Source organism: Lissotriton helveticus, chromosome 2_2, assembly GCF_964261635.1.
Source record: "Lissotriton helveticus chromosome 2_2, aLisHel1.1, whole genome shotgun sequence".
NCBI lineage: Eukaryota > Metazoa > Chordata > Amphibia > Caudata > Salamandridae > Lissotriton > Lissotriton helveticus.
Genome location: NC_136060.1, coordinates 211,466,124 through 211,492,895, shown reverse-complemented (window position 1 = coordinate 211,492,895; position 26,772 = coordinate 211,466,124).

The window sequence follows — 26,772 nt, the reverse complement described above, 5'->3', positions numbered from 1 at the left end:
CTGTGCTGGGCTGCAGTGTGGCAGAGATGTCAGCTTCAGGCAAGTTTTGTGACTCTTCACCCACCATTTCACCAGCAGCGGTCTCCATTACAATCAGTGGGGAAACAACATGCCTCCTGCTACGGTGTGCAGCAGGGGTTTCAGTTTCAAGGGATGCTGGCATCTCGGGTGACAAAACCAATAGTGGGGACTGTGAAGGTCTTGGGGAGGCCTGCATTTCTTCACTGATGTCATGTTCTTGGGAAGGTGGCTGCCCACTCGGAACACCTGTGTCCTGTGATGCACTGGGACCTGGCTCATGACTGTCATCCCTCTCGGGTGCCGTGCCTTCTGCCTCCTGAGACTGCCTTCTGGATGTGTGACCTATGGACATATGAGCACATATCAGCTAGGTGCAATTGTCTCACAGCCACTACAATTAAACATATGAAATTGCACTTATTACATGCTGCCTGTCCTTCATTATGTCTGCATTCATTTGCCTTACTTGGTGGTTACAGTGCTGTGTGACATGCTCTTTCATTAACTGACTACATGTACAATGATGCATTGCTACTGTTTTGCAGACACACTGGGACTGGGGTAACTTAGCTGCAAGGGCTGAGGGATGGATGAGGGTGTGAGGGGGATTGCTGTGCATGCATCTTACCTTTTCTAGTTTCAGCTTTCGCCGAGCTGTCTACTTCTCCCAGTCCATGGACGCTTTCAGGCTCTAAGGTTGTGGCTACCATCTCCTCCAGGTCGGTGAGGGGGGGTGCAGTGTTCTTTCCACCACCTGTTTGCGAGGCCTGTTTGTGGTGGTCAGCTATTTTTTTTTTGTGAGGCTCCTTAGGTCATAAAACCTCTTTTTTAAATCTTCAGTGACTCTGGTGGTCACTCCCACTGCATTGACTTTCTCTAGGATTTCAAGCCAAAGCTTCCTTTTTGCTGATTCAGGCACAGTAAGGGAATGCCTTCCAAACAGTCTGTTGTGCACCTTTACCACCTCCTCCTCAAGGACCTGGAGCTCCATGCTGCTGAATTTGAGCTTTCTTTTTCTTTCTGTCTGCTCTGTGTCCTTGCTGCTTGCCATGTTTAAATTTTAAAAGAGCACAAACTCTGTCTGCTGCTGCTCCCAGTCTCTCTGCTCCAACTACCTCTCCAGAACCTTCTAATTAGTTGCAGCTGCCTGTGTAGCCACTTCATGGTAGGAAGGGGGAGGATGGTTGCACCTGATTGGCTGTTGTGTTCAGTTTCACTTTTGCTTGCTGTCCGATTCGGTATTTACCGAATTGGTATTTACCGAATCGGTATTTACCGAATCGGTATTTCCAATGCATTCCTATGGGCCTTTTGGCCCATAGGGATGAATTGGAATTACCGATTCGGTAAATACCGATTCGGTAATTACCGAATCGGTATTTTCCGAAAGTCCGATACCGAATTTTACCGATTCGGTAAAAAATACTGATTTTTCCCCTACATCTCATTTACCGATTTTTGAATACCGATTTGGTAAAATTCGGTATTTAAGAATCGGTAAATTCAGATTACCTACATCTAGCCGTTTATACTTAAAAATTAGCATTTAAAAAAACGTTGAAATTCACTGAAAAAAAACATACGTTTCAGACACGTTATAGTTAGAAATTAGCATTTAAAAAACCTTAGAAATTCACGGAAAAAAACATAGATTTCAGGGATGTTATAGTTTGTTGAACTTTTTTCCCATATAAAACCATAAAAATTCCCCGATTATAGTTAGTTCAGCTAACTATAACTTCCGCCCCCGCAATTCACTGCTGATGACGTCACATATTGCTTCATCAATGACATGGTCAGTGACATCACTGATGACATCTCAAATGACATCACTGAAGACATCATCCACATTTAAATCTGATTCACCTCCTCACACTCTAATAACCTTTGATCCACCGACTGTAAAATCACAGGTCTAGTTGTCAGCATGCCACATCCACTCCCTCACGGCTGGTTTACACCCACACCCATGCAGCACAGGCATCACAGGAGATGTGACCCTGCCAATAAAAAGTGCTGGGCGCATGTGCTTGATGCCATTTCCACTCTCTATCTGGGTGTATCCCTGTGGTTATTATGTTGGTGGCAGCCAAGGCACTTTGGCCGACACAGGCCTCCCACAACGTGGCGATGACTTCAGGTGCACAGTGTCGGTGGCAGCCGAAGCACTTTGCTTGACACTGGCCTCCTGCCACGTGGTGATAACTTGAGGTACACAGAGTTGGTGGCAGCCGAGGCATTTTGGCCACCACGGGCCTCCTGCCGCATGGCAATGAGTTGAGCTGCACTGACTAAGTGCCACCAGAGCAGATCGAGTGTGCTGCCTGCGATGATGCGTAGGCCTCAGTACACCATCCTGGCAATCAAGACCCGATTTAAATTGTGAGCTCGGCTGGACCGTGTGTACACCAAAGGCAGCTGGCTGTACAGACATGACTCCTTGGCGCAGTGCAGCAGGATGCACTGGGGGTCTGTGCCGCCGAATCCAGCGATGGCTGAGGAGGTTGCTCCGGCACATGGTGGGCCCTCTTGGAAACACGCCGGTGGTGGCAGGTGAGCATTGAAGTCTGGGTGCGCAGGGTCAGACAGTCATCGGTGTGCGGCGTACTGGTCCGGGGACCAGGGCTGGGATGCTTGCGAAAGATGTAGGAATCATTTACACTGCCTGAGAAGTTTGCGAAGACATTAGTGAACAGGCCCGGTGGTCCAGTTTTGCCTGCACATTGTTAGGATGAGTGTGGTTTCTGTTGCGGTGATTGTGTGCAGTGTTGGCAGGGGACAGTCAATTGTCCCCAACACGTGCAGGAAGCCTGCTATGGCCTGGTTCCCTTGCTTGGTCTCCAGCTCTTCCTGAGCAGTGTGGATGAAGTGAACATGCAGGTGTATCTAGCTGAAAAGAACCTTGATGCTTACAGGTAGGATAATTACTGCATAATGAGACCGTAATAGAAGTTCGTGTGGCAGTAAAGATTTTTCTTTCCTATGAAGGTCACAACCACACGAGCTTCTGTTACTGTCATTTTGTGCAGGATTGATCATACCTGTAAGCATTCCGGTTTGTTCAAGTGCAATACATTGTACCATATTACGTTTGTGACCATAATAACGCTTGACCATTGTCTTCATTTATCCAACAGGTTTTCAAATATGGAGTTTTGGGATTTCCAGGACGATCTACAGTTATTTCGATCCACAAGTTGATGTTCCCCGTTGGGAATTTCACTCGTTGTTTGATGTTGTTGTGCTGTTAACTTATGTTTTTCTAATAAAGTACTGCTTTTCCACTACTGTTGACTACTAGATTTCATGACCTGGTGTACCCCTATTTTGGTGACTACAATCTTGGATCTGGAGCGCAGAGGCGTCAATCAACGGCTGGGGTTCGGGTTGGTCGTGCAGGAATACTACGAATTGGGATGAGCGGGTGGTCTGGATACAGGGGCCAAATATTGCTTTTGTGGACATGCATCCAAGACATGTGAAGAAGTTTAATAGGGCTGGCTGTGAGACTCCTCTGACTCTCGCAGTTGTTAGTTGGAAGGTACCACAGGCCAACAGGTGCAGCACCGCTAGCAGCTTTGTCTGGGGAATGATGTTGATCGGCCGCTCTGTTGGTATGGTCTGCCTATAGGCAATGTGGCAGTGTGCACCAACTTGAAAATGGGGCTATAATTCTTTCGCAACATTTGCTGCTTTTGGATTATAGGGTGACTCTAAAACGAGCCCTTGTGTTTATTAGGACTTTGTTGTAGCTACATGTGAATCACAAGAAAAAAGTTGAAACAAAAAGAAAAGTGGGCAGGGTACAAACACCCTGACCCTCTAGGTCTGTTCAGGGGATCCCATAAAAACCCCCCGGGTCCAAAAATGATTACTATTTTTTTTTAAGCTGCTGGGTGCACGAATCCGTCCCAAAAAAAAGATGAGGCGTATTCTCAAGGACTTATCGCTGAGTTATCGGCACTTAAGCACAGCAAAAGTGTCTAAAGAATTATCATCCCATTCTCAAACTGGTGAAAACTGCCGATATTGCCAGTTTTCCAGCTGTAGCTACCGCAAAAAACATCACCACGAATGAGAGCGACAACTAACACTAATGATATGCAGAGTAGGCATTTCCGTGCAAAAAAACACGAAAACACCACTCCTCAATATTTTCAACGACCATCCAAATCTGCGACGCGATCCAAAAACAGGCAATAAGCTGCGTTAGCAGTAAGAATTTAACATCTGCAGTTTACTGGTGTAAAGCAGGACGACTACCTACAGTATGAAGCGGTGCCCAGCCCAGAGCCATATCTAAAGACCAACAAATGTCATAGAACTACTGATCATACAGCTCCCACACCCAAGAATGCCACAACACCCACCGCCACCACCACAGGACCTCCCACGGACCACCCCCACTCACTACCGCTGAGGCACTGCAAAACAGGACTGTGGACTTTTCCAAAATGGCATGGCCACACAATAGCTGAATGTTGGGAGAGGTGTGAACCAAGTATGTGTGAAGGAGTCAAGTCACCCATCAATAACAATGCACACAATGCCAACTGTAGAGGTGATGTGCTGGACAGACCTCACTATGCAGAGCACAGACCTCTCCATGTGTACATATACTGCTGGTGCTTGTAGTGTTGTGGACGGTGGACGCAACCATATTACCTCAGGCAGTGGGGAAGATCTCGTCATGTAGCTGTGTCACCCCCCTCTGTAAGCGGAAGTGGAGTGGGCTGTTCCAACGTACGCTACTCCAGCATAGGAGTGTGAATAAATAGGCCGGGGCTCTGGCGGTCGCCAGTAGGTAGTTATAGTTAGAACCTAGTTTCAATAGGAAAAGCATTTTTTGATTTGCTAATAACTTTGGCATCGTTTGGCACGTCTTTGCAAAATTCTCCAAAAAAGTCCACCCAGGTCAGCTCCTATCCTGAAAGTATGGGGATGATTCATCAAGCAGGCGCTGAGAAAAAAGGGGGTCCCAAAACACTTTTTCCCAATGTTAATTTACATAGGAAATTTTGCGACAGGCTACATCCAGAACTACTGAACAGAATTACCCCAAATTTGGCAAAAAGGTAGAACTTGGTCCAGAAAGCGTGTAAATTGGTTCAGTAGTTTTGAGAAATTAAAAAAATAAGAGTCAAAAAATCAATTTCCCTTAGGAAACTTTGGGCAAGGCTACAGTAGAAACTACCGAACGGAATTACCCCAAATTTGGCAAAAAGGAAGTGCTTGGATCAGAAAGCAACCTTATTTTAATTGTTGTAAATCCATTCAGCACTTGCTGAAAAATTAGAAAATTAATAGTTTTGATATCTGGGCGAGCTGTGATTGGCTGCCAACACTCAAAACCACAAAGTGTTGTCAGCCATCTCGGTAGAAGAGACAACAAGAGAAGGGGGCAGGGTAGAAGCACCCTGACCCTCTAGGCCTGTTCAGGGGGTCCCAGAAGGAACCCCAGGGCCATAAAAAGCATTTGTTTTAAATATAATTCAGCGCAATTTCCGCTGGGGTCTCGGGTTCCCGTATTTTATTTTAATGAGGCCGCTGGGTGGGCAAGGTCCTGGGGCATTTCTTAAAAAATGTTAACAGGGCCCCTGCAGCCACGGGGCTTCACTAATGTTGGGAGGGGGGTTGCGCGGTCCCTCTCCTGGAGCCTTCCATGTGCTTATAACTTTGGTGTTGTTTGACGAATCTTTACGAAATTTTCTAGAACGTTTCTCTCTTTTGATCAGCTGCTATCTTAATAGTTTGGGGGTGATTGGTCAAGGGGTAGCTGAAAAAAGGGGGTCCCAAAATGTTTTTTCTCAATGCAATTTCCATTGGAAACTTTAGACAAGGCTACAGGTCAATTACGCCGAATTTGGCAGGGAGAAAGGTCTTGGTCCAGAAAGCAAGCTTTTGTTTAAATGGTGCAAATCTGTTAATTCGTTTTTGAGAAATATCAAATTTTACAGATATCAATATTTGAAAATTCTGACATCTGATTGGCTGAGGGGTTACAAGCTTATTGGCTGTGAACTGTTGAACCTAGGAAGTGTTGGCAGGCATTTTGTGATTTAGTCCGTCAGCTCTCATCTCTTCCTCTACAAGCCATTGGGTCCATAGTTCTACCTATGTGAGGCAACACTGAAAAAATACCGCAGCTCAGTCTCCGCGAGATACCCCCTTTACGCTTCCTCTCCCCACATCACCAGTTCGCGGGTATGCTTTTAGAAGCCAGTGCGTTTAGCTCGCAGCTCTGGGTCTGCAAGCTGTCAGACATTTTGTGACTCAGTCTGGGAGCTTGCATCTCTCCCTCTACAAGCTATAGGGTATGTAGTAAGCATGAGCGCAAAATCCGCTACGCTCGCGGATTTCGCGAATTTTCGGTAAATCCGCGATCCGCGAACTCTCGCGAATTTACTGAAAATTCGCAATCCGCAAGCGGCGGATTCCGAGGCCAAAAGTTCAAGCCTTCCTGGCCTGTTGTTGTAACTAATTTACGATGGCGCCGGCAAGCTGCCAGCGCCATCGTAAAATAGTTACTAAATTAGCTTCAACAGGAAGCACTAATAGATAAAAATCAAGCAGGCGCTCGTGCATCTGCTTTATTTTATCTATTCAGCTTCCTGTTGAAGCTAATTTAGTAACTATTTTAGGATGGCGCTGGCAGCTTGCCGGCGCCATCGTAAAATAGTTAACAGGCCAGGCAGCTGTGCCCTCTTCCAAAATATACCATCGAAAATCGGCTGTGATGCTGGACAGAGGCCTTTGCATCCTTGACTGTCACGAGCGCAATCCACGTGCAGTTCCTGTGGCCAGGAGCTTTTATAGCTCACTCAAGGGACCCCTGCGCCCTTCGGCGCTATTGCATAGTAACACACACCTGGTCGCTGTAGACAACTCTCTGGCACTTTAGGCAGCTGTAGTGTAGTGTAGTGAAAGCACTATACATTTAGCCATTTAAGCATGTGCCCTAGTTGAAGCTTAAATTCAGTGACTCATTCATCGGCCTCACAGGTCAGCTGTAATTCTGGCGGCGTACCTCAGAGGATGAACACCACTGATTTAGTCCAGTTGATGGTATACAAGGAATATTGGCCAAATAAAGCGAAGATATTTAGTATTCTGGCTATGGAGCCCCTTGGGGACGCGACATATAAGAGGACATTGTCGGTGTGCACCAGTATCGTATCTTCCCAATCCTCTGTCGAGCGCAGCCCACGTATTCTAGGATCTTTCCGAATCTATGCCGCCACCAGTTTGAGAATTATGGCAAAAATCAATGGCAACAGGGGACACCCCTGCCCCATTGAAGCTGAAAGGTGCGTGGCCTCTTTCCGTTAACAACCACTTGGGCCTGAGGTTTTGTGTAGAGGAGGCTAAGCCAAGATAGAATCCGTGGACCAACCCCCATTCGTTTGAGCACCGCCATCCATATATGGCCACGTGCCACACTCTTGAACCCCAACCAGATAGGGAGACTGGGGACTGATGTTAGTCAAAACTCCTCTTTTAGTTCCCTTGAAACGGCGAACCCTGCAATTGGCAGAGGGTCACTATTAGTTGCTCTACGAGTTGATGTAGATTGACTGGCCAAGTGATGGGTGCCAGGTAGAGTGCATCCCATTCCCCCCAAATAGTGATGTAATCCGAGGCAAATCAACAGCAGTTATAAATACAAAGGAGACGAGGGTGCAGCCTCTTTGTTCTCATGTTCATACGATGGAAGAGAAAGCTTCTCCATACACCTTGATCCTGTGGCTGGGGTCTACTTGGCAAAATACCTACCCACCCTCACATAGGCAAAGCAAGTAGAATGTTTTGCAGGAGAAAACTGTCCGGTGCTAGAAATTTGATGATTTCCCCCCTTAACAATGGTGATGGCTTCATGGGCACCGGGATGGCTAGAGGGGGGCTGATCTGCTGGGGGTCCTGGGCATTTCAGCCCTACCATGGACTGCCTGGGATTGATTATTGATGGGGGCTTCTCTTGGAGGCTGATCTGGCCACATGTGCCCTGGCAGGGACAGTGCATTATTCGGCTCCCTTGTGTTGTCTTTTCCACCCCTCGCCTAGAAAAAAGCTCTGATCGGTCTCTGACCTTTTATACACACAAGAGGCATGTGCACTCGCATGGAAGCCCCGCCCCAAATCCACAAATACGCTAATCCGCAAATATGCGGATTTTGCGGATCCACGATCCGTGAATACGCAAATCCGTGAATCGTGGATCCGCAAAATCCGCCCATGCTTAGTATGTAGTTTTGCGAGGCCACATTGAAAATATTCTGAATGTGTGTCTGTGTGAGATACCCCTTTCACGCTGCCTCTCTCCACATCACCAGGTCGTGGCTATGCCTTAAGAAGCCAGTCCGTCAGCTTGGAGCTCTGTGTGTCAGTCCATCGGCACGACCCCCTACACTACCCAAACACCACTGCACTATCCTTAACACTAAAACTACTCCCAGCATTACCTCCTACACTACACAAACACCACTGCACTACCTAAACACTAAAACACTACTCCCAGCATGACCCCTTACACTACCCAAACACCACTGCATTCGTGTAAACTCTAAAACACTACCCACAGCACGACCCTCTACACTACACAAACACCACTTCAGTACCCTAAACCCTAAAACACTATCCCCAGCACAACCCCGTACACTACACAAACACCATTGCACTATACTAAACCCTAAAACACTACTCCAGCACAAATCCTCAAACACTACACAAACACCACTGCACTATCCTAAAACACTACTCCCATCATGACCTCCTACACTGCACAAACACCACTGCACTATCCTAAATCCTAAAACTCTACTCCCAGCATGACATCCTACGCTACAGAAACACCACTGCGCTACTATAAACGCTAAAACACTATTCCCAGCATGAACCTCTGAACACTACGCAAATACCACTGCACTACTCTAAATCCTAAAACACTATCCCAGCACGATCCCCTACATTACCCAAAGACCACTGCACTACCCTCAACCTTAAAACACTACCCCCAACCCAACCCCCTACACTACCCAAACACCACTGCACTATCCTAAACACTAAAACACTACTCCCAGAATGACCCCCTACACTACCCAAACAGCGCTCCATTGTTGTAAACTCTAAACCACTACCCCCAGCAGGACTCCCTAAACTACACAAGCACCACTGCAATATCCTAAACCCTAAAACACTATCCCCAGCACAACCCCCCTACACTACCTAAATAAAACTGTACTACCCTGATCCCTAAAACGCTATCCTCAGCACGATCCCCTACACTACCCAAACACTACTGCACTGCCCTATACACTAAAATATTGCTCCTAGCACGACCATCCACACTACACAAATACCACTGCCCTAAACCCTAAAGCACTACCACCAGCACGACCCCCTATACTACCGAAACACCACTGCACTACCCTAAACCCTACAACACTACCCACAGCACAACCCCTACATTACACAAACACCAATGTACTACCCTAAACCATGGAACAGTACCAGTCCGTCGGCTTGCAGCTATGCGTCTGCGAGCCGTCAGGTCTGCAGCTGTACATCTGCGAGGCAGTCCTTTAGGTCATAGCTATGTCTCTGATAGCAGGGCCATTGGCCCGTTGCTGTCCCTTTGCGAGCCAGACCCGAGATCACCCTCTGCGAGCCAGCACGCTGCTGTGCGTTTGTGAGCCAATGGCCCGTTGCTCTCCCTATGCGAGCCAACGGCCCATAGCTCTCCCTGTGCGAGCCGACGGCCAGTAGCTCTCCCTGTGCAAGGCGAGCCCACGGGCCGCAGCTCTCCCTTTGCAAGCCTGCCCAACGGCCCTCTGGTCTCCTTGTGCTAGCCAGATCACAGCTGTCACTCTGCGAGCCGATATTCGGAATGGTAGTGAGACAAAATATCGAACTTAAAATATCGATATACAATAATATCGATGTTTTAATTTCAATAGTAAAGAATATCGATGTCTAAAATATCGACAGACAGAATATCGTTTTTTTAAGGTATGTATGTTACTAATATCGAATGTTACTAATATCGAAATTTTGTTTAGTGTTATGTATTTTAATGTGTTGTTTATATGTTTGTTAAACATGTTTTGTAATGTATGTTTGAAAATTTGTAAATGTGTTTACATTTTGCGTTTTAGTATCAGAGTGGGTTGTGGGTTTATAGGGGAATAGGGTGGGAAGTAATTTAATAATAATTAATTAATTAATATATGTTTGTAAATATTTTTCATTAATACTTAGTTGGTAATTAATTAATATTAATTAGTTAATTAATTAATTTAATTTTGTACATATTTTTAATTAATAATTAATTGGTAATTAATGAATATTAATTAGTTAATTACATTAATTAGAGTAATTTTTTTATATATATAATTTTTTGTTATTGTTAATTAATTAATTGGGAAACTATAATATTAATTAGTAAATTAAATTATTTACAGCTAATGTGCTTATATATTTACTTTATTGTTATTGTTAATTAATAATTAATTGATAATTAAATAATATTAATTATGTAATTAAATTATTTAGAGTTCATGTGCTAATATATTTAATGTGTTGTTATTGTTAATTAATAATTAATTGGTAATTAAATAATATTAATTATGTAATTAAATTATTTAGAGTTAATGTGCTAATATATTTATTTTTTTGTTATTGTTAAATAATATTTATTAAGTGAATAAATGATATGATTTATTTCTGTGTAGTGGGTTGTGTGTTTATAGGGGGATAGGGTGTGATATATTTAAATGTAATTAATTAAAGAGATTGTAATTTTCTTTGGTATTTATTGTTAATTAATTAGTAATTAATATGTGTTATTTAGTTCTTTTATAATTACATCAATTTAGTAATAGCAATTGTTATTAATTGATTAATTGAAATTTATATTAATTGTCTTTTTTATATGTGTAGTGTGTTGTGTGTTAAAGTGGGAGTAGTGTGGGAATTAATTTTTACCCCCATGCTATCCAACGCTTTCCCTACTGTTGCACCCTCTGGAGTGTGAATAGTACATTTTTACCCCTACGCTATCCACCGGGGAAACAACCTTTACAACGCAAGTTTTACAACGCATACCATTACAACGTAAGTATAGGTAAGTATATAATAATATTTTAAATGTTATATGTTTTAGTTTTTTTAAGGGGTATTTTTAGGGTTCAGGGTCAGTTTTCAGTTTTTGGGTAAAAGGGTATTTTTAGTGTTCAGGGTCAGTTTTCAGTTTTTGGGTAAAGGGGTATTTTTTGGGTTCAGGGTCAGTTTTCAGTTTTTGGGTAAAGGGGTATTTTTTGGGTTCAGGGTCAGTTTTCAGTTTTTGGGTAAAGGGGTATTTTTAGGGTTCAGGGTCAGTTTTTAGTTCTTGGATAAAGGGGTATTTTTTGGGTTCAGGGTCAGTTTTCAGTTTTTGGGTAAAGGGGTATTTTTAGGGTTCAGGGTCAGTTTTGGGTTTCTGGGTAAAGGGGTATTTTTTGGGTTCAGGGTCAGTTTTCAGTTTTTGGGTAAAGGGGTATTTTTTGGGTTCAGGGTCAGTTTTCAGTTTTTGGGTAAAGGGGTATTTTTAGGGTTCAGGGTCAGTTTTGGGTTTCTGGGTAAAGGGGTATTTTTTGGGTTCAGGGTCAGTTTTCAGTTTTTGGGTAAAGGGGTATTTTTTGGGTTCAGGGTCAGTTTTCAGTTTTTGGGTAAAGGGTTTTTTTTAGGGTTCAGGGTCAGTTTTCAGTTTTTGGGTAAAGGGGTATTTTTTGGGTTCAGGGTCAGTTTTCAGTTTTTGGGTAAAGGGGTATTTTTAGGGTTCAGGGTCAGTTTTGGGTTTTTGGATAAAGGGGTATTTTTTGGGTTCAGGGTCAGTTTTCAGTTTTTGGGTAAAGGGGTATTTTTAGGTTTCAGGGTCAGTTTTTAGTTCTTGGATAAAGGGGTATTTTTTGGGTTCAGGGTCAGTTTTCAGTTTTTGGGTAAAGGGGTATTTTTAGGGTTCAGGGTCAGTTTTGGGTTTTTGGGGTACAGGCATACAGGGTAAAAATAAAATAAATGTTTATTTAAATTAAATCAATTAAATGAAATTAAAAAAATTAAAATTACATTAAATTATTACATTTTTTATTAATTTTAAATGTATATGTATTAGTTTTAATTTTTTAATTATGTTTTAATGTTTTTATTTAATATTTGTAAAATTATATGTATTTTAAAATTAATTTTACATTATTATTTATACATTTAAAAAAACAATATTTTTAATTTCGATATTTTTGTACTACGATATTAATTTTTCGATATTTTTGTACTTACCTTTATGAAGATATGACTCCGATATTTTTGATTTCGATATTTTTGTGTCGATATTTTTGTATGTAGATATTCTGTCTGTCGATATTATGTCATAGATTCATTGGGAATATCAGGCGGCTCTAAAAAGAGCCCTTGTGTTTATTAGTCGGAGCTGCATATAAGTGCGGAAGCGCAGCTTCAGGTTATTCAGAACAACTCAATTTCCTGATCTGTGAAGTGCACTCCATCACTTCTGTAGATAGCAGCCATATCAAATTGTTGCAGTTCGATCCTATTCTATGGTCTCTGAGGTATGCAGACACACCTTTTTTGACATTCTTCCTAGATTTTCCAATCTGAGGACAAAATTGGTTTGACCATTTCCACTTCTGTCTTTGGCATATATTGGAATATACAAAGACAGTTTGAGGCAAAAGAACATCAATTGCCTAAAGGGGTCCTTCATTAGCATGGTCAGGGTGTTGGAGATGCAAACAAGTTTTAACCAATGGCAGCAATTGGTGACACTTCAATCCTCTCTCTGCAAACCATTTAATGTCTACATTTTGTAAACCTAGGTCTCAGTCAATATATCTCTGTTCTGCATACCTCTTGCACCAGAAAACATAGCTATGTCCTACGATCCACACTAGCATTTTGAAGGTCTGGCTGGGAGGTATAGATAGATGTCTGTAGCTCATGCAGTCCATTTGTAAAATAAGAGATTTGTTTAAAAATGGGGAATTACTTTTTTTTCTTATACAAAACGATAACTGATTGGGAGATGAAAGGCATTGTTTTCTAAAAAGTAGGGTGCACATTAGTTTGTGGAAAAGCATATTTTGTGATTGGTTAATAAAAAGCAGTTTCAACGAGTACATATGATAGGATAAAATGTGCTCACTTCAACCACACCTGCTACTTGCATTTGGAAGGCACTGTTTGAACTTATAGCAAAGGTAAACTTTTAACCTGCACGTCCCGTTAAATGCTTGATAAAATGTTGCAAAAAATATTCTTAGGTTTAAAAGAAATGATGATCTTTAAACCTGCATGTGCCGTTAAATGTTCGAAAAAATGTTGCAAAAAAATATTGATAGGTTTAAAAAAATAATTATTAACCTGCATGTGTCGTAGAATGTTCTAGAAAGTGTGTTGATAGAATACATTGAACTTCTCATCTGTATGCGTTCTTAAATTTTTAAAAAACTGTTTATATGGAAAGTTCAAAAATAACCAATAAAGAGAAGTTTTGCAATTGAAAAAATCAAGGAACTATTCTGATTTGTTTTTTACATGCATTTATGTGTGGAGCAACACGGAAATTGTGCCATTACTGGTTCCATTCTTGATGAGAGCAGTGCATTACATGTACTGTGTGAGAAAGAAAGATTTGCATGTGTTTGTAACATTTGGAATCTGCATACCAACTACGAAGATAAGTTAGAAATTAAGACGGTGTGTTATGTGTTGTGTAGTAGTGCTTAAGTATTTGAGGTGATATTTTTAACTTTGAAAGTATTTTTTATTTCTAAAAAACTTGGGGGTAGATGCATCAAGATTTCAATTTGCGATTTCTAAATAGCAATTTTTAGCTAATCGCTATTCAGAAATCGCAAAATGGAATGTATGTAGAAAATCGGTTATTTTTTTGCAATTTCTTAGGGTTCCTTATTGCGAATTCGCATTTTGCGAATTCGCAATTAAGGAATAATTTCCAATGCATTCCTTTGGGCCAGGAGGCCCACAGGAATGATCGCAAAATAATTCTCAAATTGCGAATTCGCAATTTGCTAATCGCAATTTGAGAATTATTTCAAGGGTGCAGGGGTGTCTCAAAGACCCCCTGCAGCACCCCTGAAATGTACATGTGTGTGCATATGGCGCACATACATGCCCTATGGGCATGTGTGTGCGTCACATGCCACCTTCAAAAATGCCAATTTGTGCATTTTTAAAAGAATTCGCAAATTAACATCAACCACAAGTTGGTGTTAATTTGCGATTTCTTAATCAAAATTTGCAATTTAAAAATTCTACATACATAGCATTTAAGGAATCGCAAAATTGCGATTCCTTAAATGCTATGGCAAAATAAGGAATCGCAAATTTTTGCGATTCCTTATTTTGCGAATTTTTAATGCATGCCAAAACATGCAAAAAGACCGTTTGCGACTCGCAATGGCCGAATTTCGGCCTTTGCGATTCGCAAAAGGCTTGATACATCTAGGCCATTGTCTTAGTGCAGAGTGGTGTTTCACATTCGTTCTAAAACATGGATAAAGTGTGACTAGTTGTCAAAGAAGTACTTTATATATGTTTAGGAGTTTTTCAGATAGAAAAGGTGTAAGTTGTCATCTGTAAAACACTGGATGGTTTAGAAAATTATATGTAGCATTTATTTGGATTTGTATATGCATTCCGACGAGTTAAACAGAATGTCGCACATTTCCAAATTATTCTTAGTCTGGAAATAGTGGGGAAGGGGTAGAAGTAGAAAATGTATGTGTTATAAATTTTACACTGAGAGGTAGATTTCAATATCAGTCAAGACTGGAGTGTTACTGGGAGCTTTTGGATTTTGGTGTTGTTATGAAATGTAAGAAGAATTTTTTTTATAAATATGTGAGAGATAAAAAATAAAAGAAAATGTTTTATGTATATTGTTTGCATTATCTTGTGTACATTGCTAAAGTAAATGTGATAATTAGTGAAGGTAATTGTCAGGGTGTGTTTGTCTGCTGAATATTCACAGGCCTTTAAGTGGTCCATGTCTTGATGGAACTGAGATTTGCCACCCCTTAAAGACAGTCGCCAATTTTTTCATCCCACTTAAAGCTGTTAATATAGATATAGTAAAGGGATGATACATAAATAGTTTGGGAATCATACCTTTATTTACTCTGGTCAGTTCCCACCACCATTTTGTGCCCCAGCGGTACTGTTTATAAAAATAATCTGATATATCTGTTTGTATTATAAAAATAGCACTTTCTAAGTTTATTGCCATGTTGGTAGGGTTTGTACTATATAGAGAATGTTGCAATCCGTTTCAATGGTATAAAACTGTACTGTGTTATGTTGGAAATATTCCATATGCATAGGTTGTGTTGTTATATTTTACACTGTGAGGTACATTTGAATATAAGTATAAGCTACTCATTCACTTGCTTCCTGCCCTTTTGCTGGATTCCTGATTGTACGAGGGATTTGGCCCCCTACCTGTGCTGCTACTGCTGGGGCTGCGTGGACGCTGAGAGCGCTGTGTCAAGCCGTGACGGTGAGCTGCTGACCCCTCCCTACCGCTGCGGGACTGCGAGGCTATTCTGCCAGCTGTAGCCTCTTCCCGCAGCGGCCACGCCCCCTGGACCTCGAGGAGTATAACTTTTCGCAACATCCGCTGCGCGGGTGCTACTCATTCACTTGCTTCCTGCCCTTTTGCTGGATTTCTGATTGTACGAGGGATTTGGCCCCCTACCTGTGCTGCTACTGCTGGGGCTGCGTGGACGCTGAGAGCGCTGTGTCAGGCCGTGACGGTGAGCTGCTGACCCCTCCCTACCGCTGCGGGACTGCGAGGCTATTCTGCCAGCTGTAGCCTCTTCCCGCAGCGGCCACGCCCCCCCTTGACTGCTGAGGGCTACAAGAACACTCTGGGCTTTCCGCGAAGCGGGACTTAGCACGGGGCTAAGCCCGGGCCAAGGGCGGGCCCGTTGTTGCCCGTTAGTGACCGGTAGGGTCCGGGCCGGGCCACTCCCCCGCTTGGTTTTTGCTTTGACTTCACCCTATTCCGGTACATTGCCATTGTCGCTGTTGCTGTTTGCTCCTCTGCACAGAGCAATATGCCCGGTAGAACCAGAAGTAAAACTAAATCTGCTTTAACTGTAGCCCAGATCACGGGGCCTATAGATCAAATCATCTCTCGAACTAATGAGGTCATTGACCAGAGTATTTCCCTCCTGGAGCGTAGAGTATCCATGGACCTTGTTAATGCAAAACGCTCCTCGTTGGGTCTTTTGGCTACTGCGCCCTCTCCTATACACCAAGCTCCTACCATTTCTATTTTGACACCTCCTGTCATGACGGCAGTTATCCATACGGTTTCGTGTACAGTGGATTTGTCTGCAACCCAATCCGAGACTGAATCCCTTTCGTCAACAGACCTAGAAAACACCCCAGATCTAGAACTATGTCAAACATCGGAACCTCTGGATACAACCTTAAATAAGCAGCTCCGCGGAGCTAGGGAAGGAGCCATTTCTAAAAGGGGAAATAGTAAACTACACGGTAACAAAGTGGTCCCTAATACCCCTTTGGAGTCCGGGGGGGGACAGTTTGTACAGCTCACTCAACCCAGTATAAATACATCAAACACCAACAACTCCGTAGCACCTACTATTAGTGTAGAGAATTTTGATAACCTAAACAAATTATCCCAGGTGGGCGGCCCGTGTAGAGTTTGTAACCATACTCCGCAAATTTTAACTACCATTAAAGAGCTTTTTATACAATATTTAAAACCTTTAGAATCTAGTCTGAGGCATCTTGAAACTCAGATAGCAACTTTATCACGTATTCCCCCTTCCGTGTCTAACCTACAACTACCTAAACAAGGGAAGGGGAATCCCATTTATCCAAAAAAAGCCCCCCAACCGGTCCAATCTGGTATGGGAATTAAGCAGCCTCCAGGGGCCACTTCATCTCTTATGAAACCTAAGCATAACGCCCCACCAGTTCAACAGCAGCCAAATACTCCGATAGTTGTACCAATGACTACAGGACCCACTGCCTCGACCCAGAATCTCTCAGGATTGGTTAAAAACACAAACGCAATTACAAATCAAGCCACTATTAATAAGCCGTCATCCTCATCCCCTAAAATAGAACTAAAATCCTCGTCGACAGCCAAAAAAGGAGCACGATTAAGGCGTCCGGTGCATCTTCCACCCGAGGCGTCCCCTTACACGATTATTCTTACAGGAGTACCTGAATTAACCGAGGGTACTAACGAATCTGTTTGGTCACTCAAAAATAAGGTCATTCAGTGGCTAAGCTTAAATAGACCCCTTGACCCCTGTCACTCTGGTAGGATCTCTACAGTTCGTAGAGTAACCTGGATAGGGGACGAGCACAAATCAATTCAGGGCGACTGCATCATAGTTAATTGTGATGATCCAATTGCAGTCGACTTTATCTGCTCCTATCCAACACCGGGGAAAAAAGGTGGTATTGACGCCCAACATCTATCCTTTTTTTACCCTCCATTGAAAACACATCAATATTTCCCTACCTCAAACTGGCAATATCCACGGGAAGGACACTGGAATCAGGCGGGTTATAGTTATAGTAATAGAAATAGGCACAGAGACTGGCAGACTCAGTCCTGGCATCCCGGCAGGCCCCACCAATCTATGGAGGGCTAGCAGAGCTCCCCGACTAGAAACAGATATGACTGCTTGGAAATGGTAGACTGACCATCAGCAACCATAACAAGTATGACTCAGGCCCCAAAAATTAGGGACGCCCTCTCAAGCCCTGGTCTGCAACTACATCAGTCTAAACCCCAAACCCAATTAGAACTAATTTTATCGCCCAGTAATAGTGTTAAGACAGGACCCACCACAGAATCCCCCGATTCTATCCTAAATGTAACAATGATTAGTCTCTTAGAGACCTCGACGGGAGCAAACGTTACAAACTCACACCAGACATGATATCCGGTTATTACTAAAGAAACCACCGTGATCTCACCAAGGTGCCCACTTATGCGACTTCCTGACCCTCAGACACCATCCCAGCTAAATGACCATCCTCGCACTGTAGCCCTGAGCTTTTCAATTTTATATTGGAACGTCGCAGGACTGCGTGCTAAGCTGGTATTGCAGCCGTGGCTTGACTCAGTGAGGGAACATCAGATAGTTTGCCTCCAGGAAACATGGTCAATTATTCCGATGCATTTAACGGGCTATAAAACTTTCCATATCCCAGCAATCCAGGGAGCAATGGGAAGACCAAAGGGTGGTCTGGTGGTCTATGTTGCTAATACCTTGCCTACTATATCCATACGTAAGCTAAAAGAACTCCCGAGTTATCAAATACTGCAAATAAATTTTAACACAGACAGTATCTATATCTTGGTTAATTATTATAATAATTCAGACACAATGGACTGTATAAAAACGTTAACCGAAATTACCACTTTTTTAGAATCTTTGCAAAATGAACTCCAGTCATCTTCAGGACATATAATCTGCGGTGGCGATTTTAACCTTCCTTTATGCACTAATTATAAAAATGGAAATTGTGGCATACAGGACGAACATGGCAGTCCTCTGTTCCACTTTGCCCACTCCATCTGCGGCAACAAAGTAAATGAGTCCCTTTTTTCCTTAGAGCTTGACTTTGCAAATAATCTAGTAGAACCACAAGTAGATTTTTCACCAACGTTCCATGGTTGAGGACATTTAACCACCATTGACTATATTTTGACCTCTCAGATTTTAAAGGGTCAAGTGACCAATTTCTCTACTGGGACTGACGCCACCAGTGACCACTTCCCTATCAGTGTAAGAGTTAACCCAAAGAAGGCTAAATTACACTCTATCACTTCTAGCCATCTAAGACAAAATTCCTTAACAATGAATAAATTGAATGGCTATACAGTCAAATGGGCCAAGGTGGACCCAGTTGTAATAATGGAGAGAGTTCTTGCAAAAACTAAACCTTGGGTACTTGACTGTTTGTCAACTGATTCCTCCCTCCAAACTATCGTGGGAAGCTTCCAGAATATCTTGAAGGTAATTGGAAAGGAGTTCTCTGGCAAGTGTATGAAAAATAAGTCTACCTCCGAGAGGTGGTTTAATGCAGATTGTCGTAAGGTCCTTTCGAACCTAAAGGAAGCCCTCCATAGACCTATCCGGGATACCTTGGAAATTTCTAATCTTAGGAAACACTATAACACAGCCAGATTGGAACGCAGAAAAGAAATCAAGAAAAACCTTTGGGCACAATTGCATGACAGCTGCCAAAGCAAAGATAGTGCCCTCTTCTGGCAGGTTATTAGATCTCCCTTTTTGGCCGACACCTCAAAGGGACAGCACCTAGACGTTGCAGTCACGGCAGCTGAATGGGTCTCTCATTTTTCCCAAATTTTTGGAAATCCCCTTACTGACTCATTAGGAGAAGATCACAGTGGAGGCCACAAATCAGGGAAGAACAGCTACCCGATTAACTTACATTTCAATCACGCGGAAGTTGCAAAAGCACTCAAGGCGTCGAAACTGGGAAAAGCTCCCGGGCCTGACGGCGTTCCACTGGACTTTTTCCTCCACAACTTTGAACTCTGGTCACCACTACTAACCCAGGTCCTGACAGCAGCAACATCAGTAGGGTTGTTAGAGTCATGGTCAATGTCAATCCTGCTCCCCATCTTTAAAAAGGGTGACCGCAACGACCCGGTTTGCTAGAGGCCAATTTCCCTCCTGGACTCCATGGGTAAAGTTGCGGGTCGAGTGGTCTTGGACCGATTACAATCTTGGGCCCAAGACAATAACATCATCACCGACCTGCAATATGGTTTCCAGAGGGGTCTTGGGACTGTGGAGCAGGCCTTGAATCTTACCCTTTTGACCGGAAAGTATGTGGGTGCGAAAGGAGGTAACATCTTTCTCGTGTACGTTGATCTCAGTGCAGCATTTGACTGTGTCCAACATTCTAAACTTTGGTCTATTCTAGGGGATCTTGGGGTGGATTCTGCCCTCATAGTTTTTCTCCGTGAACTCTATTCCGACGCCACGGCGTGTGTCCGATTTGGAGTCAACGGAGAGCTATCACCCTCTTTTTCCATAGGAAAGGGGGTAAGACAGGGTTGTGTACTGGCTCCCTTCCTGTTCAACCTTTACACCAATGGACTAGAGCGGGCTCTGCTGGAAGGGAGCCAGGACCTACCCCAGATAAGTCATCGCCCTATACCAACCCTGCTATATGCAGATGACTCAGTCATCATAGCTCGAACACTGAATCAACTCCAGAAACAACTTAACAAGTACTGCTCCTTTATGAGTTCTCTGGGACTTAAAATTAATATAAAAAAGACATTTACCATGCACATTGGTCCTAAGGTCAAGAATCCCAAGCCAATCTTGGTGGATAAAACAAGATTGGAAAAAACTTCTGCCTATCCGTACTTGGGCATCCTGGTGGATGATTCCTTAAGTTGGCGACAGGCGACGGCCAGCAGAAAACTTCTCTTCCAGCGAGCAACATCAGCCCTGGTTTCATTCTCGAGGAAGCTAGGCAAACCTGCACCCCCCGAACTTTTGAAAATCTACTACGCTAAATGTCATAGAGTGGCCATCTATGGAGCGGGTGTTTGGAGATATGGTCCAATAGACTCTATCCAAATAATAGAGAACAGGTTTGTCAAATATCTGCTGGCTCTTCCACAAAGTGCTCCGAACTACGCTTCACTCAATGAGCTTGGCATGGAATACATCACTGACGCCATCCGTTCCCAACCGATTCTCTTATGGCAACGCATATGGACTAAACCAGAGTGCCATCTGACTCGCTCTTTGATTACGGACTGCTTGGCTTTAACGAACTGGCGTAAGATTCCCTGGTTAGTCTACGTGCGGAACTTTTTTAACGATCTTGGCCGTACCTCTTCCTTTGAAGATCCACCTAGCGTAGAGGACATCTCAAGAAAAGAGCTAAAGAAGATGTGTATGGACCATCTGAGAGAACTGCGCAACCAAATGGAGATCGTAAAATCTTCGAACTCTCAAATTTGTGCAGTGCAAATTGTTAAAGGTACCCAACCATACTTGAAGTATTATCTGTCTAACCACGAGAAATATCTTTTGACAAGATTTCGTTTCAACACCTTCTTCCGTCTAGTTTCCTTCCCAAAAATTCAAAATTGGTCGAGTACTCTTACGAACTGTCCATGTGATGGAGTATCCACTCAATCAACAATTCATATTATCTTCTTCTGTAAATATTATAAAGCACCACGTAAATTTTGGATTCTCCCACTCCTCTGTTCTTCTGGTCACAGGTTATGTCACCCTGCATTTTTTTCCCTACAGCTTTTGGACTCGGTACATGTAGCAAAGTGCATAGCTATCTTTTTAAATGCTAGTATCAAGATACGCCAAGCTTATGATTGAATAGACATTTCCACCTCCAAGCTGTGCAATTCTTTTTATTGTTTTTAAACTATGTTGCAAGTTTGTTTTTAATTCATTGTTTTTAAATTGTGTACTTTTTATGGTTGCAAACAAGTGGTAATCGAATAAAAGATTTTGACAAGAATATAAGGGAAGACAGGTGTTATATTGCGAAGCCGTTCAGAATGTGCACAGATTACATGGAGAGTAAATAGACAAAGTAAATGTATATGTTGCTTTCTGTATGTATGTATGCATGGTTAGAATCATTTGATGTTTCTTTAAGATATAATCTAAATAGTGTTGTGCTTTACAATTGGGTATACTGCACCGTGTTAGTAATTAGTGACTAGATGCTGCTAAACGGATTCGTTATTGCTTGTTCTTACGAAAAAAAGGTGGAAAGGGGTGTTTCTTTACAAGAGATATTTTATAAATGTGTGAGATATAAAAAAGAAAATAATGTTTTACTAAATTTTCTGTATGATTTCTTCACACTAGTAAACTAACTGTGATTATAAGTGATCAAAATTGTTAGGTTGTGTCTCTGTGCTGAATATACGCAGGCCTTTACGTGGGCCGAGTCTTACGGGTGCAGATAACCGTCATTTTTTTTTCCCAGTTAAAGCCCTGAATGTACGTATATTAAAGGAATGGTACAATAAAAGTTTAGGAATTATACCTCTGTTTACTCTGCTCATCTCATAATCCCCATTTTGTGCACTCAACAGTAGTGTTTATAAAAATTAAGTAATAGAGCTTTATCTAGTATGACAATAGCACTTATACTTTTATTGGCATGTTCGTGGGATCTGTAGTGTAAAGAGAAGGACGTAATCAGTTTTTATTGTACAAAAGTGACATGGTTTTATGAATATGCTCTCCCTCTGCAACTCCCTGGGCCCGTTGTACCTCTGTAAGACAACACTGAAAATATACCTCAGCTCTCTCTCTACGAGATACCCCCTTCACGCTCCATCTCCCCACATCAGCGTCCTGCACATATCTCTTTACAAGTGGACGGCCCGCACCTCTCCTTATACTATTCAGCCCACAGCTGTTCTTTTGTGAGCCAGCCCGCAGCTCTCCCTCTTCGAGCCGTCAGATCCGCAGCTGTACATCTGCAAGCCTGTCCGTTAGGTCATAGTTGTGTCTCTGCTGTCCCTTTCCGAGTAAGTCCCGCAGCTCTCCCTGTGCAAGCCAGCCCACCGGCCCGCAACTGTTCCTCTATGAGCCGGCCCGCAGCTCTCCCTTTGCAAGCCGATGGGCAGCAGCTATTCCTCTACGAGTCAGCCAGTTGGCTTGCAGTTCTTCCTCTACAAGCCAGCCCGCCGACCCGCAGCTCTCCCTCTGTGAACCACCGGTGGGCTCGCAGCTCTTCCTCCGTGAGCCAGCTCGCAGTTGTACCTCGGCAAGCCAACACTGGAAATATACCGCATTTCTCTCTCTAGGAGATACCCTCTTCACGCTTTCTCTCCCCACTGTTTGTATTGTCAATGCTCCGTCCATCACCACCTTTGGTTTTTCTTTGTTTGCCCTAAGTTGGCAGGGTATGCTCAGACGTGAGTCCCTTGCTCACTTTGCCACTGGGGTCAAGCAAGCCCGGCTGAAGATGGCTGTAATGCCAGAAACCGGTCCTGGGAAGCTTGATTCCGGTCCAGGGAAGACATGGCTTGGCAGTTCGGGCTGGACTGTTCCCATGAGGCACTGGGTCAGACTGATTTGCATATGGTCATGTCTGAACTGGGGTGGCGGAGTGAGCTAAAGAACGGTGATGGATTTAACCCAGATCAGTTGACTGGGGGTGAGTGTTTGTATTGTCAATGCTCCGTCCATCATCACCTTTGGTTTTTCTTTGTTCGCCCTAAGTTGGCAGGGTATGCTCAGATGTGAGTCCCTTGCTCACTTTGCCACTGGAGTCAAGCAAGCCCGGCTGAAGATGGCTGTAATGCCAGAAATCGGTCCTGGGAAGCTTGATTCCGGTCCAGGGAAGACATGGCTTGGCAGTTCGGGCTGGACTGTTCCCATGAGGCACTGGGTCAGACTGATTTGCATATGGTCATGTCTGAACTGGGGTGGCGGAGTGAGCTAAGGAACGGTGATGGATTAAACCCAGATCAGTTGACTGGGGGTGAGTGTTTGTATTGTCAATGCTCCATCCATCACCACCTTTGGTTTTTCTCTCTTCTCTCCCCACATAACTGTCCCACACCTATACATTTGCAAGCCGACGGCCTGCACCTTTGCCTAGTGCAGTCGGCCCACAGCTCTTCCTGTGCGAGCCGGCCCGCAGCTCTCCCTTTGCGAGCCAACGGGCTGCAGCTGTTCCTCTACGACCCAGCCAGTCAGCTTGCAGCTCTTCCTCTACGAGCCAGTCCACTGACCCGCAGCTCTCCCTCTGCGAACCACCGGTGGGCTTGCAGATCTTTCTCTGCAAGCCAGGCCGTAGTTGTACCTCTGCAAGCCAAAACTAGAAATATAATGCAGCTCTCTCTGTAAAAGATACCCCTTCACGCTCCCTCTCTCCACATCACAGTCCCGCAACTATGCCTTTGCAAGCCGACAGCCCGCACCTTTCCCTAAAGCAGTCGGCCCGTAACTGTTCCTGTGTGAACCGGCCCTGAGCTCTCCCTTTGCGAGCCGATGGGCTGCAGCTATTCCTCTACAAGCCAGCCCACTGGCCTGCAGCTCCTCCTCCGTGAACCATGGGTAGGCTCACAGCTCTTCCTCTGTGAGCTAGCCCACAGTTGTAACTCTACAAGCCAACACTAGAAATATACCGCAGGTCTCTCTCTAGGAGATAACCCCTTCACGCTCCGTCTCCCAACATCACTGCCCCGCATCTATGCCTTTGCAAGCCGATAGCCCACAGATGTTCCTCTGCGAGCCAGCCCCTCCAATATCCAATATGGACTAGCCACTACGTCAAGTACAGCTATAATATGTTGTGCACTGTCTATGTACACATCCAACCAGCTACATACTATTGGTACACTGCTATAAATACCCAGTTAGTACTCTTGCAGTCTAGGAATCCTGCTGTCAGTGCCATGCAGTTTTCTAATCACCCATCCAACACTATCTACTTATCATATCAGTCCACCACAATCTAAGTACTTATAAATTCACCACACAGTCTGTTTGTAGCCCTGTAATCATTCTAGTTAGTAGTCATGTACTTATGAAATGGGCTAGCCACTAAGACTAGTATACATGCAATATTCTGTGCACTATGCCTGCATACCTCTAACCAGCTACATACTATTTATACACTCTTCTAAATACCCAGTTATTATGTATGCAGTGTAAGAATCCTCTTGTCAATCCCATCCACTTCTGCAATCACCCACCCATCACTGTGTATTTATCCTATCGACCCCGTCAATATCTAAGCACGTATAAATTCACCATGCACTCTGTTTGCAGCACTGTAATCATTCCAGTTACTAGAAAGTAGTTATAAAATGGCCTAGCCACTAACACAAGTACCGCTACAATATTGTGTGTACTATTCATGCAGAACTCTAACCAGCTAAATACTAATGGTACACTTCTCTAAATATCGATTTATTGCCTATGCAGTGTAGGAATCCTCTTGTCAGTCCCATTCACATCTCCAATCACCCATCCAGCACTATCTACTTATCCTATCACTCAGCCAATACCTAAGCACTTATAAATGTACTATACACTCAGTTTGCAGCACTGTATCATTCCAGTTACTAGTCATGGAATGGCCTAGCCACTAACATAAGGACAGCTACAATATTCGGTGCACTATACATGCAGACCTGTAACCAGCTACATACTATTGGTACACTTCTCTAAATATCCAGTTTGTACCTATGGAGAATTTAAATCCTCCTGTCAGTCCGATGCACTTCTCTAATCACCTACCCAGTACTGTCTACGTATTCAGTCACTCCGCCAATACTTAAGCACCTATAGATGCACTGAGACACTCTCCTTGCAGTATTTTAGTCACTAGACATATTCATGGAATGATACAGGTTCTAACCATGCAGTTTCACAATCGGATGTGCACTACTAATACTGTGCTCTAGTGTCTTTCACACTATTGATACACTACTTCAATTATGCAGGTAGCACTGTTCCATTGTTCAAATCATTACTGTAGTTTCTTTGTGTGTATTTTTATATTTATACATGTGAATATTTATATATAATTATTATAATTATATTAAATTGTTTCCAAAACTTTTATTTTGTACAGATATTTTGCATAATTATTAAGAAAGAGTTACAATGACATGAAAACAGCAAAGAAAAAGAGAACAAAGAAAAGAAGTTTATTTAAAAATAAAAAGGAAAAGAGCAATTAGATTAAGTGCAACATGGATCTTTAAAAAAAGAAATTCTTCTGATAAGAGAAATAAAGATTTTTTTTTAAACTTGTAAAGAGTGTTTCGATTTTTAACAATAAAGAAGAGAATGATAGGGTGGTGTGGAGTGCAAAAAAACGATGGATTTAGTCCCAGATCCTTGTACTGGGGTGAATGTATGACATTGTTCTACATTCTGTCCATCACCTGTGTTTTTTGCAATTTTCACACCGAGTGGGCTGGGTATGCTCAGACGTGAGTCCAAGGCTCTCCACACCACTGGAGTCAAGCTATCCAGGCTGATGAAGGCTGATACCCAGAAACCGGTCCTTGGATGCTTGATTCCGGTCTGGGAAAGACATGGCTTGGTAGTTCGGACTGGACTGTTCCCATGGGGCACAGGGTCAGAGCTGATTTGCATATAGCCAGTGTCTAACCCAGGGTGGTGTGGAGTGCAAAAAAATGATGGATTTAGGCCAGGATCCTTGTACTGGGGTGAATGTATGACATTGTTCTACATTCTGTCCATCACCTGTGTTTTTTGCAATTTTCACCCCGAGTGGGCTGGGTATGCTCAGACGTGAGTCCCAGGCTCTCCACACCACTGGAGTCAAGCTATCCAGGCTGATGAAGGCTGATAGCCAGAAACCGGTCCTTGGATGCTTGATTCCGGTCTGGGAAAGACATGGCTTGGTAGTTCGGACTGGACTGTTCCCATGAGGCACAGGGTCAGAGATGATTTGCATATAGCCAGTGTCTAACCCAGGGTGGTGTGGAGTGCCAAAAAACGATGGATTTAGGCCCAGATCCTTGTACTGGGGTGAATGTATGACATTGTTCTACATTCTGTCCATCACCTGTGTTTTTTGCAATTTTCACCCCGAGTGGGCTGGGTATGCTCAGACGTGAGTCCCAGGCTCTCCACACCACTGGAGTCAAGCTATCCAGGCTGA